This window comes from Octodon degus, unplaced genomic scaffold (genome assembly GCF_000260255.1).
Source record: "Octodon degus isolate 3935 unplaced genomic scaffold, OctDeg1.0 scaffold00011, whole genome shotgun sequence".
Taxonomy (NCBI): Eukaryota; Metazoa; Chordata; class Mammalia; order Rodentia; family Octodontidae; genus Octodon; species Octodon degus.
The window spans coordinates 26777838-26793292 of NW_004524587.1; the positions used below are offsets into that span (position 1 = coordinate 26777838).

At 50.1% G+C, this 15455-nt stretch overlaps 1 protein-coding gene across 1 annotated transcript in view; it reads right to left on the reverse strand.

Moving 5' to 3' along the window:
• The window catches only part of Nlrc5 (NLR family CARD domain containing 5), a 73125-nt gene extending 65633 nt beyond the window's left edge, over positions 1-7492 (reverse strand). Inside the window, exon 1 of the mRNA XM_023709361.1 lies at positions 7433-7492. The gene's annotated coding sequence lies outside the window, so the exon portion shown is untranslated. The remainder of the gene's footprint in view (positions 1-7432) is intronic.
• Positions 7493-15455: the final 7963 nt, after the last annotated feature.

Below are 15455 nucleotides of genomic sequence, written 5' to 3' on the forward strand. Positions count from 1 at the left end.
GTTCCTAAAATTCATTATTTGATTTTAGAGAAAACAAACTCATACTGGACATCTAGCAGGTTGGGAGTTTCTTTCTCCCTGGTCACTATGTTCATATTTATTTGATCTGAAAGTATCCATCAAAAATGAGAGAGTAGGGGCAAGCCAGATAGCTCAGCAGATTAAAGTGCCTGCTTAGGCAGATGCAAGGACCGGGGTTTGATCCCTGGCAAGCTGTTCTGGCCCTACACCCAGGGTGCACTGAGATGGCGACTGAGACTGGGTGTGGTGGTGCAGACCTGCAATCCCAGCTCTTAGGAGGCTGAAAAATAGGATCACTGTGAGTCTGATCTATGTAGTGAGACCCTGTAGACCTTGTACTAAATACATAAGAAAAAATGAGAGAGTCGTTCTCAACTACTGAGCTTTGATTAATTTCTCCACGGCTCGCCTGTTGAATTTGCATGGGAGTTCTGAGTTTATTACCCTTTTACAAAAGTGAAACAGCAGCACTGCTGCTAAGGAACAAAGTAACTGAAGTCTTCACATTTGCATTTTAGCTTAGGAACCTCTGACCTTCAGTTTAAAACTCTATCTCTAAGAACCCTAAATATGTCCCCAAAGCAGGGCAAGGTAACAGACTCTAAGAAGGGTGTGGTGGGGGTGCACAGAGCCATGCAGTCAGAGGGGACCACCGGCCTGAGCGTTCCCATGCAGTGCTCTGGCCAACCTGTCCAGCAGGTGAGAGGGCAAGCGCCAAGCTCATGTGCAGAGGCCTTTAGGGGTTCTGGTCAGGGCCTGGGGGGGACTCCTTTTACTCTGGCCTCAATCAGAAAGCCTCTTCCTCTGTTCTTCCCAGTCTTGCCTGCTATGCCAGAAGTGTTCTGGCACAGAGGTTGGAGGATGGAACGGAGAAACCAAGCCCATTTCTCTCACTGCAGCCCCCAGGCCTTTGCCCTTGCTCTTCCTTCTTCCTAGAGAGGAATCCCCAGTGCACAAGTTCACACACAGACACCCACACCCACACATGTGCTAATCTCAATCTCAGCTCTGCTGAAATCTGTCAGCTTCCCACCGCCCCTCCAGGATAAAGCTATGCCCTGCTATGTGCCCTCCACAAGGCTGACACCCCTGGCAGGCGGCATGGCAGGAGGCTGCCCCAGAAGTGCTCAGAGAATAAATAAATAAGGCCCCTCATCCCCGCAGCGCATGAGATGAGTAGATGCTGCCTACACCCCACCTCTTTTCACACCTCCACCTCAGCCCTGCTCCTCTTCTGCCCAGACCCAGCTCCACTCAGCATCATCCTCAGGCTGCCTCCCTGGCCAAGTTCTGTTCCTACTGCCTTGGTGCTCTCTCCTGCTGCTAGGCTTTGCACTCTGCAGCATCCCTTCCTCTCAGCCTACCAACCTCCCTCAGCAGGACAGGGGTCCTCCAGGTAGGCACAGTGTCAGGTCCTGAAGAGGAACACCACGTTCACAGGGGGTCCTGGATTTACACATCAGCTACCAGCTGCGTGACCAACGTATGACTCAGCCTCAGGTCCTCGTCTGTAAAGTGGGATATTCTATGCCAGCTTCTAGAAGCAGAGCCCAAGATGAAGACAGTGATGGACATTCTTTGTTAAGGGATCTTGGAAACAGCTAAGGAAAAGGGTGCTTTGGGGAGAAGCCTGGCTTCAGCCTGGCCCTGGGGAGAGCTGAGTGTGGCTGACATCAGTGCTGCCAAGAGGCAATGGGGCTGGCCCCACCTCCACCTCAGTTGTTAGTTCACCTGCACTCAGTGGGTGGAGGCAGCCGTATTGCCAGGCACCTCTGGGTGGGGTGAGACCCATCAGTCATGCATGGAGGAGGGGGCAGTGGTGTCTGCCCTGAAGGTCCCATGCTAGCTCCTGGCCAGGCAGTCATAAGATGAGTACCCTTGGAAAAGAAGGGGCTGAGTGAGTCACTCCTTCCCTCCATTTCACTCTAAACAGCACCTGATGGCTTTTTCTGCTTCTATTATCTCAGAAGAGATAGAAAATAAAGTAACAAGAGCCCAGGAGATGGGCAGATGTCCTGTGCAAGAGCACTGGAACCACGCGTGACAGCTGCAGTGGAGGGTGCCCAAGGCAGAGATGCTGCACCCTTAAAGTCTAAAGCCCAAGCTACTCCCTGCTCTTCCCCTATTTTTTCCTGTTGCTGCTGCCACTTCCGACCAGTATGCAGTGCTTTTTTGTCTCCCTAGTACCTCTGTTGGCATGGAGTGGTCCTGAGCAAAACTTCCTGTGGCCTTTAATAAACATAGCTGCTCACTACTGGGTAGACCTCTGGCAGTTCTTTCCTCCCTGTATGCAGGAACCTGAACTGTTCTTGGCCCATGCAACGGTAACAGACAAGGCATGTAAACTCCTTGATGTGGCATCTGGTATAGGAGAGAATGGTAGACCTGCTGGCTATTATGACCACTGGCATCATCACGGTTTCCTCTGTTTCTCAGTCCCAGCACAGCATGAGGAAGGTGGGGAGGACTCAGAGAAGATGAGTCACTTTTGCCTCCTGTCCCTCTCAGTCTTCCTTACTCCTGTCCCCTAGGCTTGGATTTGGTGGCCCAGAGTCAGTGGCCTCACCTCAGTAAAAGATCTTCAGCCACCTCCCCTGCTGTGGCCCTGAAATGCTGGCAGAGGGGAGGAAGCAGGGGACGGTGGAGGGAAGGGAGTCACCTCAGTAATGGATCTTCAGCCACCTCCCCTGCTGTGGCCCTGAAATACTGGCAGAGGGGAGGAAGCAGGGGACGGTGGAGGGAAGGGAGTGGCAGCAATGCTTTCCTCAGAAGAGGAAAGATATGGTTCATGGGGCCGTCAAGAAAGCCTCCCCTGGTCACAGCTACAGACCTCTGGACAGAAGCGTCTTGGAGTAGGAAAGGCAAATGCTGCTGAAGTTCATTTCCATGTGGCCACATGGCCAGGTGAAGGCCCCATGGCCTCAGGACACACTTAAGTGCCAGGAAACTCTTGGTCTTTGCAGGATCGTCCATGCCAACCCCTTCCAGGGGTGGCACCAGAGACCCCAGGGCCACTGCCTTCCCCCTGGCTGGTGGGTGATGCCTGGTGCCAGGACTTCAGAGAATACCTGAGCCCAGGATGAGGGAGCCACAAGTTCCCTGGCTGTGAGGAGCTGAGGTGTTGAAGGGAAGGCCTTGCAGCTGCTCAAGTGCAGCGGAAGCAGGACAGAAATGGCCTTTGGGCTCTTCTGGGAAGTACCTCCTCTCCCTGGGACTGTGCCTTCCAGAGGTGTCTGCCCATTTCCTCCCCACACTAGAGGCTGCAGGCTCAGGCAAGAGCTGTGGTTGACATTATGCACACACACATTCTCTCTCTCTCTCTCTCTCTCTCTCTCTCTCTCTCTGTCTCTCTCTCTGTCTCTCTCTCTCTGTCTCTCTCTGTGTCTCTCTCTGTCTCTCTCTCTGTCTCTCTCTCCATCTTCTTTTTCCTTTTAAACCACTGTCTCTATCAGCCCTCACAAAGACAGGGCCCTACAGGACTTCAACGCATGATCACAGGCTTTATGAATGAGAAAACTGAGGCTCCCCCCGCCCCAAGGAGGTACCTGCTCAAGTCTCTAGATAGAGGGATGCACAGCCAGGAGATCATGTGTTCTTGCCTCTCACCCATCTGAGGGAGGGATGGAAGGGTGTCCAGAGAGAACCCCTGCATTCTGCTCCCTTGCTCCAAGTCAAGGATTCTCTCTTCTTATCATTACATACCTAGCCTCTGGGCCAGAGAGATAGCTCAGTGGTTGAAGCACCTGCCAGGCAAGCGTAAGGACCTAAGTTTCATCCCCAGTGCCATATGCCACACCAGCCCTGCCTCAGGTGCACCAAGCCAGCCAACAAAACTGAATGTGGTGGCACATGCCTGTAATCCCACGTTGGAGAGGCTGAAACAGGAGGTTCACTATGAGTCCAAGCTGCGTAGCAAGACCCTATACCAAATAAATAAATAAATAAATCTTTAAAAAAGAAAGAAAAAGAAACCAGAATCTGTGTCCTGACCCATAACACAATGAGTCTTCAGTCTGCCTCTTGTCCTTCCCCACTAAAGCAGCTCCCCACCCCCAAATTTCCAGACACTTCCTCCCACTAGGTGCCCTGTTGCTGGGCCTAGCCCAGCTGGCACAGCAGGTGGCCAGGGCTGCCTTCTCTCTCTTGCTCAGCATTGGCCTCTCAGGCCAGCACCCCTAGGAAGCAGAATGTGGAGCCAAGGATTGAAGGCTTCTGTCCTGTATGATCTGGGGCCTCCTTATACTTCTCCATGAGTTGTCCAGATCAGGGGCCTCCAATGCAGGTTTGAATTGGCAGCTGTGGCAGGGGTGGCAGGAGTGGCAGAGGTGGGGAGGAGTGGGGAGTGAGAGGGTGGATGGGGGCTTAGAAGTTCTGATGGACTACAATACAGACCAATCGCAGCATAGTCTTTGAGGTGGACCAGAGACATCAGCCATTTTGGACAGTTCCCATGTGATTGACATGCTGACCAGTCTGAAAACCATCAGCTTTCCACTCTTGGCGGGGAGAGATGGCTCCCCGTCCCTTGTGGCGGCACCTACTTCTCCAGTAAACCAGAACCTAGTGATTCTGGTCCTCTGAGTGACCTCAAAGGCCCTGGGGACAAGAAAGGCACCCAGGCAGCCTGGTCTAGGTGGAGACCCTGAGGTTGTCTCCAAGGGAGGCTCCTCCCTCAGCTTCTTGGCCTTCCTTTGGTATCTCAGGTGCCAGCCCTGTGGCTCTGCCAGGTCCTGCCACACAGACTGGGCTCAATGTCCCCACTCAGAATCGAAACTAAACTGAGCTCTGGAAATCCCCTTTTGAGCTTCAACTGTTGTGGCTGGGTCAGCCCGACTGGCAGAATCTCACGCTGGCTTGGGAGTTGAGCAGGGTACAGACAACTCCAGACATAAAGGGGAGAGGCTTGGAAACTGGGCTGCTCACTCTGGGGACCACACTGACCTCTGCATCTTAAGCATGTCTACCCTTTGGCCTCACAACTAAACTCCTCAGCAGAAAGGCACATAGAGACCCACATGGCTGGAACACACCCAGCTATAAACTGAATATGTGCCCTGCTATAAATTCTTTTTTATTATCATTACTTTATTTTATTTTATTTTATTTTATTTTGGTGCTGCAGATTCCTATCTTGCCATCCTAACTCCCATTGTGATGGTTTTATGAGGAGCTCTTTGGGAGATGACTGAGTCACAGGGCGGAGCCATGGTAAATAGGATGGGTTCTTATCAAAACCTCAGAGCACTCCCTTGCCTTCTTTCCACTGCGTGAGACACAGGGAGTCAGCAGAAGGGGGCCCTCCCCACAACCCCACCATGCAGGCACTGTGATCTCAGCCTTGAACCTCCAGGAAAGGGAGAAGCTGCTGCCCAAACATGTGTCCGGACTAAGCAAATTATCATGCAAGTAACAAGGCCCGCTGTGTATGCACAGCATGAGATCCCTTGTCTTGCAACACACAGCAACAAAACTATATTTTTCCCAGAAATCGATGTTAGTATTTTTTAATTTAAAAAAAAAAATTTTTTTTTGGTGCTAAGATTTGAACCCAGGGCCTCACACATATCAGGCAAGTGCTCTACCTCTGAGCTCCAATCTCAATGAATGTTTTTCTTTTTTTTTTCTTTTTTTTTTAAATTTTTATTTATTTATTTATGTGTGTGTGTGGCCAGCTCAGCCCACCAGGGGGCGGGGCTGGCTGGCATGTGGAGCTGGGGGATTGAACCGTGGTCCCTGTGCTTTGCTAAGCTTGTTTTATTTTTATTTTTATTTATTTTTATTCTTTTTTTTGGCGGAACCGGGGATTGAACTCAGATCCTTGCGTTTGTCAGTCAAGTGCTTATCCTACTGAGCCATCTCCCCAGCCCTCAATGAATGTTTTTCTAATTTAGAGATTCAGAGCATGAATTGTGGAGCCAGGCTGCATAGGCCTGGAGCTGACCTTCCCTCCATTTTCAGGCTGTGTTGCATCAGGCAGCTCATGAAGCCTCCCTGGGCCTCAATGTTCTCATCTGTGAAGCAGGTACAATAGCAGCACCTATTATTCTACAGGGCTGTCTTGGGGCTTGAATGACTTAAGACAGCGCCTGGCAATTAGCAAGCTCTGTAGAAGAATCACTGTCATAACTAGAAGCTTTGCATACGTTCCAGCCTCAGGAAGAAGGCTTTCTTCTTTTTGTAAGAACTGAGCCACTACTTGAGTGAGTTAAGGTCCATGCATTTTTTGACAGCAGAAACAAGACAGATCAATGACTGGGAAGCTCTGTTCCAGGGTAGCGGAGTACTAGATAAATCCGCTGACGGGGGTAGTGCTGCATAGTTCTCAGGCAATGTCAGCCAGTGTGTCCTTGCTTGCCACAACTAAAGCATTTAATCATCTCCAACTGATCAGCACAGTGTTGGGATGTACCCTGCGCCATGAGGGCAGAAGCCCGAGCAGTGGATGCAATATTTTGGCACACACACAAATTGAAGCCCATAAAGGGGTTTTTTTTTGTTTTTTTGTTTTTTTGTGGAACCAGGGATTAAACTCAGGCCCTTGTGCTTGCCAGGCAAGCACTTATTCTACTGAGCTATGTCCCCGGCCCCCCATATGAAATATTGAGGCTAAGCCTCTTTCATATTCTTGACTGGCATTCTCCTATGTTAATTGATGAATGAGACTGTAAGTGGCTGGCTCCAAGGCAGGGTGGCACATGGCAGAGGGACAACGGTTCCTGGTGGTGGAAGACAGCAAAAGCAACAAGGCAAGGCCAGATTTCCCGTCCCTCACTGTGCGGATTCCCCATCCTAGGGCAGGTGTGCACTCACGCTCTTATTCCTTGCCCATCAGTGGACTGATTTATTAGTCACACACCCTTAGTCCCACTTAGTCCCAGCATCACACACTCTAGATAGATTCAGCCACTACAAAAAAAAGCCCTGTGACCACATGTGGCTTTGGAGGGACGTCTAGACACAGCCATAACACCGTGGAAACCCAAACACACACCGATGTCATGTACATGTGACATGGTATTGTGGCCTCCCAGCTCTTGTCTGGCCTCAGGCCTGGCCTCTTCTTTGGATTGAGAGCAGTCTGCACAGATGCCCTGTCCTTGCCAGAGACTTTCTCTCTGACAGATCAGGAAGGATTCATGAGAACCGGAAAGAGAACAACTTTCTTACTCTATGATTCAATTCAATTCAAGCCCTGGGCATAACTCCTGACATCACCTGGACTCAGAGCAGATAAATATACACTTAGCAAACCACTGATCTCCTCATTCCAACGAGAAGTTTCAGAAGCCCCGAAGTGCACCAGGCCCCTCCAAGAACTCAGGACGCATAACTCAGCCTCGGTGTCCCCAAAAGGTGAACAAACACTCCCTTCACTTCCCCGCGAGGGTGGAAGGGACCCATGGAAGCTCACCATAGAGGCTCAAGTCCAGGATGAGTGCAGAACCTGACTGTGAGGGTGCTCGCTGCAACACTGGCTCCACCAGGGTGTCAGCAGGGCAGCTCGGCCTTTGCCCAAGGGACACAAGGCCACCCGCAGCACTGGAGCCCACAGAGGGTGACCGTGCTCTGCAGGGCTGGAAGTTCTGTCACAGGATGCAATAATTTAACTGTGTGCTCACAGCTGAAGCACTGTGGGCACACTGCTTGAAACAACTTCTCCTTTGCCCTTCCTCCTCCTCCTCCTCCTCCTCCTCTTCCTTCTCCATGATTCATCTCCTAGATTTACAAATGTGCACAAGTTGGTAGCACCCACTTCAGGAGGATGTGAGCCACGGGCACACTCACACATAGCTGGCTGGAGTGAAAATTAGTCCAACACTTAAAGAGTGCAATTTCTCTCTGTCCAAATGTAATCTGTGTATTAGCTTTGACCTTTCAAATATGCCACTACACATTTTTCTTTTTCTTTATTTTTTTTCTTTCTTTCTTTAAAATACTGAAAAAAAAAGGCAGATGTTTTTGTTTTAATGTATGAAATCTTTCAAAGTGCATTTAAGAAAAAGATGGGGGAATGCTACAAATAGTTTACTACCATTTGTGCAAAGGGAGGAACACGTGTGTGTCCATGGTTTTGAAGGTTCACTTGGGTTGTCTTTGGAAGAAGACACAAGAACCTGGTAGCACTGGGTGCCCTCAGAAGGGAGAACCGGGGAACTGGGGTGAGTGGTATGGAGTCATATTTTTCATTATATATTTTTTGTATGTTATTTCATTTATTTACTATATAACTGTATTACCTACTCACATTTTTTAAGTTCAACTATTTATTTTTTATGAAGTACTGAGGATTGAACCCAGAGCCTTCAGGCTGAGCCACATCCCCAGACCATTTTAATTCTGATTCGGAGGCAGGGTCTCACTAAATGGCAAAGTTGCCCACGCTGGGCTCAAGCTTGCCAACCTCCTACCTCAGCCTCTTACCGTGCTGGGATTATAGATGTGCGCCACCACATCTGCTTAAAATTTTTTAACATAGGGTTTAATTTCCCTTTTACTTATAATGTCCATATGCTTTAGTTTAAAAATTGAAGTGCCATTTTTCTGTTTATGTATTAGTCCACTGAAAATAGGAATAGAAACACATAGAGAAACACTGAAAGTGAATCTAGCGCGTGCTAAAGGCCTCCGAGGTAAACCCAGTGTTTCCATAGGCCGCTGAGAGTTCTCCTTTGTCAAATGTTACCACTATCCCAGCCGGAATTTATCAGAAGACCCCAGGGTGGCTCACGGGATGAAGCCGGGGCCCTTTGCAGACAGGCTGGACACAGGCAGGATGAATGAGCCCACTCTCATTTCCTCTGGCCTCCCAGCCCTCTGCTCAGGAAACTCACTCATTTCGTGGCCTGGTCACCCCGGGAAAGAGGATGACAAGAGAGTAGAGGAGGCTGCAGTCAGAGGGGACAGGAGGACTAAGCTCCCCTCCTGGTCCCTCCCAGAGCCAGAGAGCTTGGGAATAGACTTGGGGCCATGCCAACCTTACAGCTTTCAAGGACCCATGAAACCCCAGGCAGTACATGGGTGACACAGTTATGCTTATGTTATGGGTGACAAGATGCACACAAGACCGAGGCTGCTGGCTTCACCATATCAGTCGGCGTTAGCTGCAGCAGACGGTTCTTCAGAGTCTGCATTATCTAAGGGGACAAAGGCTTCCCTTCTCTACACAGCCTGCATCAACAGCAGAGATGATCCATTTTTTCTTCTTTTTATATTTATATTTAAATTTATTTATTTATTTGGCACAGGGTTTTACTCTGCAGCTTGGACCCTTAGTGATCTTCCTGTCTCAGCCTCCTCAGTGTTGGGATTATAGGCATGTGCCACCATGCCTGGTTTTGGGGCCAGTATGACCTACTCAGGGTTCCAGGGTGGGTACAACATATGATAAAGGGCTCATACCCAGGTCCTTGTGCTTGCCAGGTAGGCACTTAGACTACTGAGCTATCTCCCCAGCCTAATCCATTTTTTTTTTTTTTTTCTGCCAAATCATGTGGGTGTTCCCATTGCAGACTTAGTATTAGCTAAATAGGCTGGGGATACAGCTCGCGGCGTAAGCACCTGCCTGGCCAGTGTAAGGCCCTGAGTTTGATCCCCGGTATCGGAAAAAAAAATTAGGCTAAATAAACTGTAAACTATCAACCAACTCTTAAAATAGTAGGTCTGGGGGAAAAAGATAGGGTCTTATATCCTGAGAAGCCTATAAAAGTTGTGGGTTATTTATGTATTTTGTACTTCTGGGGCTCGAAGGAACCCAGGGCCTTGTATATGCTAGATGAGGTTAAACTTTAGTCTAATTCTATGCTACAGGCAGAGGACAGATGTTGGGGTGATTTATTAAGTGTGAAGACAGATACCACAAAGTAAGATCAGGACAATAGCAGTGTGGGGCTGGCCAAATAGCTCAGTGGATTAAAGTGCCTGCAAGCAGGTGCAGTGGCGGGTGTTCGATCCCCAGGCCTACTGTGACAGCCCCACCCCTGGGGCTGAGATAGCAACTGACACTGGGCATGGTGGCACAAGCCTGTAATCATGGCTCTTGGGAGGCTCTAAACAGGAGAATCATCTGAGGTGTGAAATCTCATTGTGGGCAAGCCCAGGCTCCTTCCAGGACTCTCTCTAGTTGCACTTGTTGGCCTGTGGACTCTTCAGTCCAATCTCTGCCTCTGCCACATGGCTACTGCTCTTACCCCCACCCCCACCCCACTACACGTATGCTGAATTCCTCTCTTACTAGGGTATGAGTTACACTGAATTGAGGCCCAGTCCAGTCCAGTCCAGTATAACTTCCTTATAACTGGTTATAGCTGCAACAGCCATACTTCCAAATAAGATTACATTCCAGGGGGCCTGGCCCTAGCTCAGTCTTTAAGTGGCTGCTTCCACAAAGCTGTCAGCCTCAGGTTCCTGGAGTTCGAACCTCACAACTCTCCTGCTGGCCAAAAGTGCCCTGAAGGCATTCGAGGAAGGAAAAAAAACAAAACAAACAAACAAAAAAAAAAACCCTTATTCCAAATAAGATTACATTCCAAAGGGCCAGCCAAATAGCTCAGCAAATTAAAGCACCTGCAAGCAGGCACAGGGGCCAGGGGTTCAAGCCCTGGGCCTACCATGCCGGCCCTGCTCCCAGGGCACACTGATATGACAATTGAGACTGGGAGTGGTGGCACACACCTATAATCCCAGCACTTGGGCGGCTGTAAACAGGAGAATCACTATGAGTCTGATCTAGTAGTGAGACCCTGAACACCCTGTAGACACTTCCTTAAAATAAAAAAAAACCCAAATAAGGTCACATTCCAAAAGACTGGAGGCTAGGGGTTCAACATGTCTTTTCAGGTCAGAACTCAGCCCATAACAGATGGCATCATAGGAAGTTTTGCTGGATTCTCCTCAGAGGGGAAAGAGTATGCGTGTTGGGGTACAGGGAGATTGGTCAGGTGCTGCTGACACCCAGACTTCTGTGAAGCAGCCCTTCTGCTGTCTGCCCTCATCAAGGACTCAGCCTCCTCACCCTTGCGCAGTCCTTTACTGTCCACCAAACACAGCATGCTTCCTTTCATTCAACCCACAAAACACCCTACTATGCCCATTTTATAGGTGAGAAGTTGAGGCTCCCAGAGATGACACCTGACAAATGCCAGGCAATGAAAGCCCTGGTTTGTCCACCTCCCAGGCTGGGTGCCAGCCAACTAGCTGTTTCCGGAGTAAGAAGAGGTGGGCATGATCCAGGGCCTATCTTCAGGTCAGTAGTTAGAGGAAAGCATCGAATGGAGAGTCTGTACATACCACCAGGTTGTCAGCTTTCTCGACCCTCTGTTTCCCCTGGGAAATAAAAGGCCCAGTGCTTTTTGTATTTATCTCTACGGTGTTAAAGATTCAGCCCAGGACCTGGTACACACTAGACAAGTGCTCTGCTACTGAGCTACACAACCAGCCCAAGTCTTGTGCTTTTCTGGATTCATTTCTCTCTCTGATGGAGAAGGGAAGGGAAAGGGAGGAGAGGGGAGGGGAGGGGAGGGAAAATGGGGAAGGAAAGCAATTCAGAAAGATTAAAAATCCAAGGTACTGTGGGGGGCACCCCACCTTCTCCAATTTTAGTAGCCGCCCTAGCAAACTCTAGGTTCTGGCTTTCTGAGTGAAGGAGAAAAAAAAAAAGCTGTAAAACAAGTGGAAATGCAAATTCCAAGTAGTAACATAACACCCATGTTTTCCCTATGACTTAGGAGTTAAAATATTCCTTAGAACTAGTAGAGATCTGACAGGAAAGAAGCGTTAGAGCTGGCAGGGTGGCACATGCCTAATCCTAGCACCTTGGGAGGCTGAGGCAAGAAAATTCAAAGATGGAACCCAGCCCGGGCAACTAAGACTCTGTGTCAATAAAGTAATAATTTGTTAATTAATAATTAGTTCATTAAAGGGATTGGGGATATAGTTCAATGCAAAGGCCCTGAGTTGAATCCCCAGTACTAGAAAAAATATTTTAGCACTGTGGCTGTTTTTTTAAAAGGCTCCTTATCTTTTAATTCATTCTGGAATATTTTCGTTGAGAAATTCTGCTATCTGTCATTTGTTTTGAAATAAGGGGAAGCAAGAAACCCCGTAAGTGACTGTTGAAAGTGAGGGGCAAATACAACGCCTTCATCACACCCATCAACCTCATAAGTTTCAGCCTAATTTGATTCCTTCTACTTTGAGCATATCTGGAATTTTCCATAATAAAAAGTGTTTTGGGCTAAAAAGTTTGCATCGTGCATAATGAAGTGTGACTTCTGTCATTCATTATAAAACAATGAAAAGTTGAAAAAAAAGCAAGAGGGCAACAGGCAACAGGTGTGGGGCCAGGGGTTCAGTCTCATACTTGTCCCCCAGCTGGGAGACCCAGCCCCTCCAATGTCTGTGGGTCACAAGACATTTGCCAAACTGCAGGGTAGCAGGCTGCACACTGCCAGCCGCCGGACCCCATGTATCCATCTGTTCACCTACCCGGCTACCCGCCTGGCCACAGCACCCCTGGCATCCCTTCCTCCTTTCCATGAGCAGAATTCGAACTCTAAGCCGCCCACTGCTGTGCACCCCAGCCCCGTCGGCAACCCGGCACTAGCACTCACCTGCTCTGCAGCGACTTCACTTTCTGCACGAAACTGAAAGTAGCCGTCAGACCTCCCGCTTTTGCCTGGAACCCTCTGCCGAGAAATCACGTGGCTCCGAGCTGCCAGCCCAGACGCGGGTGGGGCCTGCAGCGCCAGCTCCCAGCCCAGGGCGCACAACCACTTGCTGGGAAATGGGAAGCCTGTCTGTGCAGCGGGGTAGAGAGAGGGGCATAGACCGGCTCACCTGCGTGGCAGGAAGCTCCAGCGGAGACCCCATCTGTGCCTCTTTAGAGGGACGGAGGAGACGACTGCACTGGAGGGAACTTGGTGGCCGGGGTCCTGTAGGAGCTGGAGAGGCTGAGACAGCAGTAATTAGTCTCAGCTGGCAGGGATAAACACTGTCCCTGCCTACACCTCATCTAATCCTCACAGTACCTGAATCCAACGCCAGTGTGATCCTGTTCTATAGATAAACTGCTGACACCAGGAGCAGAGGGGAAGCCAACACGGAAGAGGAGGAAAGAAAGGAGCAGGAGAAGGGACATGGAGGGTGTGGGTGGGAGAGGCAGAAGCGAAGGACAGTGTCAGGGCCAGTCCAGTTACCATTCAGAGTTTTCCCATAACCTCTCCAGCCTTTGGCCCTTGCCCAGGGACAGTGCTCCCTCCTCCTGCAGGGGACTGACAGCTCTGCCTGCTAGGAAGGCTGTCCCCAACCTCTGGGTGACATTGCCATGGGGCACAGCCATGGTATCAGACATCCCTTGTTCATCCTCCAACTTCCTGGCCAAATGCCTTGATGGTCCCGAGCCTCAGTTGTGCCGTCTGTGGGATGAGATGGTAGCCAAGCCTTCCTAGTAGTAGTCATGAGAGTTGGTGGCCTCAGGCTGAGGCTCCTGCAGTCTGTGCCTGAAACCCAGAGGCCACCCTGATATTTTTGTTCCTTTTTTTTTTTTTTTTTTTTAAGATTTTTCTTTCTTTCTTTTTTATTTATTTATTTTTTTAAATTTTATTTATGTGTGCGGGGGTGGGGGCAGCTCAGCCCACCAGGGGGCGGGGCTGGCTGGCATGTGGTGCTGGGGGATTGAACTGCAGTCCCTGTGCTTTGCTAAGCTTGTTCTAAGTAGGTGCTTTAGACCACTGAGCCATCTCACCAGCCCTTTGTGTTCCTTTTTGAGGTCCCACATCCCTGTAAGGCTCAGACCTCCTTGCTCCCAGGACCAGCCGGGCTACATGGAAATTGCTGCACACACAGAAGTGGAAGTAGCATAGATTTTGCAACTGATTGCTTTATATGACTTGCAGTTCCGCTGCTCCTAGCTGTGCAGCCACGGGTCAATGTGCTGATCTCCTTGGTCTCTGTCTCCCCATCTGTCAAGTGGGGTATTCCCAGGGACCCCAGCCTCTGTGGGACATGGCGTGGAATGGATGGGAATGTGGGCTGTGAGCCATGTGCTTGGGAGGGCTCAGTTGCGCTCTGGTGTCGGGGTTCAGTTCGTGCTCCCTGAGGGGCTGGTTGGCCAGGGAAAATCCTAGGAAAGCGGGCCTGCTTCTTGCACAGGTAGGGAGCACAGAGAGACACACAGCCAAGTAACCACAGACCGAGAAACAAGTGCAGAACATTTCCACATGCCTTTAATACTGCCCATCCCCATGGGAGGACAGGGCAAAGGTTACTCCACCACTGGCAGAAGAAACGAGGTTCAGATAGTTCAAATGAGTTGCTGAAGGTCCCATAGTGGTCAGGAGTGGAGCTGGGTCTTGAAGCCAGCACCCTTTCTACTCTAGTGATACCAGCTGTGGCAAGAAGTGTTCTGAGAGAGGGACTTTTCCAAAGTGCCCAGCCCAGTTGTGACCTGAGAGGCCACCTTAGCTCCTCATGCCTTTGGCTGAGGGTGTGCGTGCTCCCGTGGTGTAGAGTGAATGACCAACTGCTTCACAAAGCCTGGTCCCTGCATAGGAGAACTGCCTCAGTTCCCAGAGGATGGCAGGAAGAGGTTCGGGACAGCACACAATTCCGTTTGTTAAGCTCCTTGGTGACAACAAGGTGGGTAGATCCCATACCCCAAGGGAGAAGGAGGGGTTTATATGCCAAACGAAGGTGGCCCATGGCCAGCTGGAACATACCTGGTTTTTCTAAAAGAACTAATAACATGTTTCAAATCAAGCCAGGTGACAGTGGCCAGCACAAAACACTCAAGTTACCAACTCAATGACTTTGTCCTCTAGGATTTGGGATGTATCCCAGGATCACTTGGTGGCACAGTGGCCCCCCGAGACAGTGCTCCCCTACTCCTCACCTGAGGCCTGGTCCCAAATCCCAGGCCCTCCTCCTGCCCAGACCCAAAGGCCAGTTGGCGGGATGTGTGCCACTGGGCCTGTCCTCAGGAAGCCCTTGTTTGCTCCTTGGGGGAAGCAGCAGTACAGGCTTCTGTGAACGACTGCGTGGGTTGGGCCAGCACCTCCCCTGGGCCAGGAGGACTTCCTGGTCTTTTGAGAGAGACTAGGCCAGAGCTTTTTGGCTTAGATGGGAGGAACAGGACATGGGACAGAGGTCTTGCAGGTTGGTCTTGCTCTGGCCACCTCTGCCCTCTGGGATTCCCCAACGCCTTCTGCTTCTTGCTGTCCTGTCCTGGCATGGTGATGCTAAGAATTATCCCAGCTCAGACCTCTCCAAGGCAACACTCGTCCTTTTTGGAGCAAGGATGAGCCCCAGGGACTTCTGGGACTTGCAGGGGCAACAGTCTCAAAGATCTCTCTGTGTGTCCCCAGTGATGGCAGAAGTTTCTGTTTGAGGAGCAAGCTGTCAGAGTTGCCAAATTCTCTGGCTATTGTCCTTGTGACATC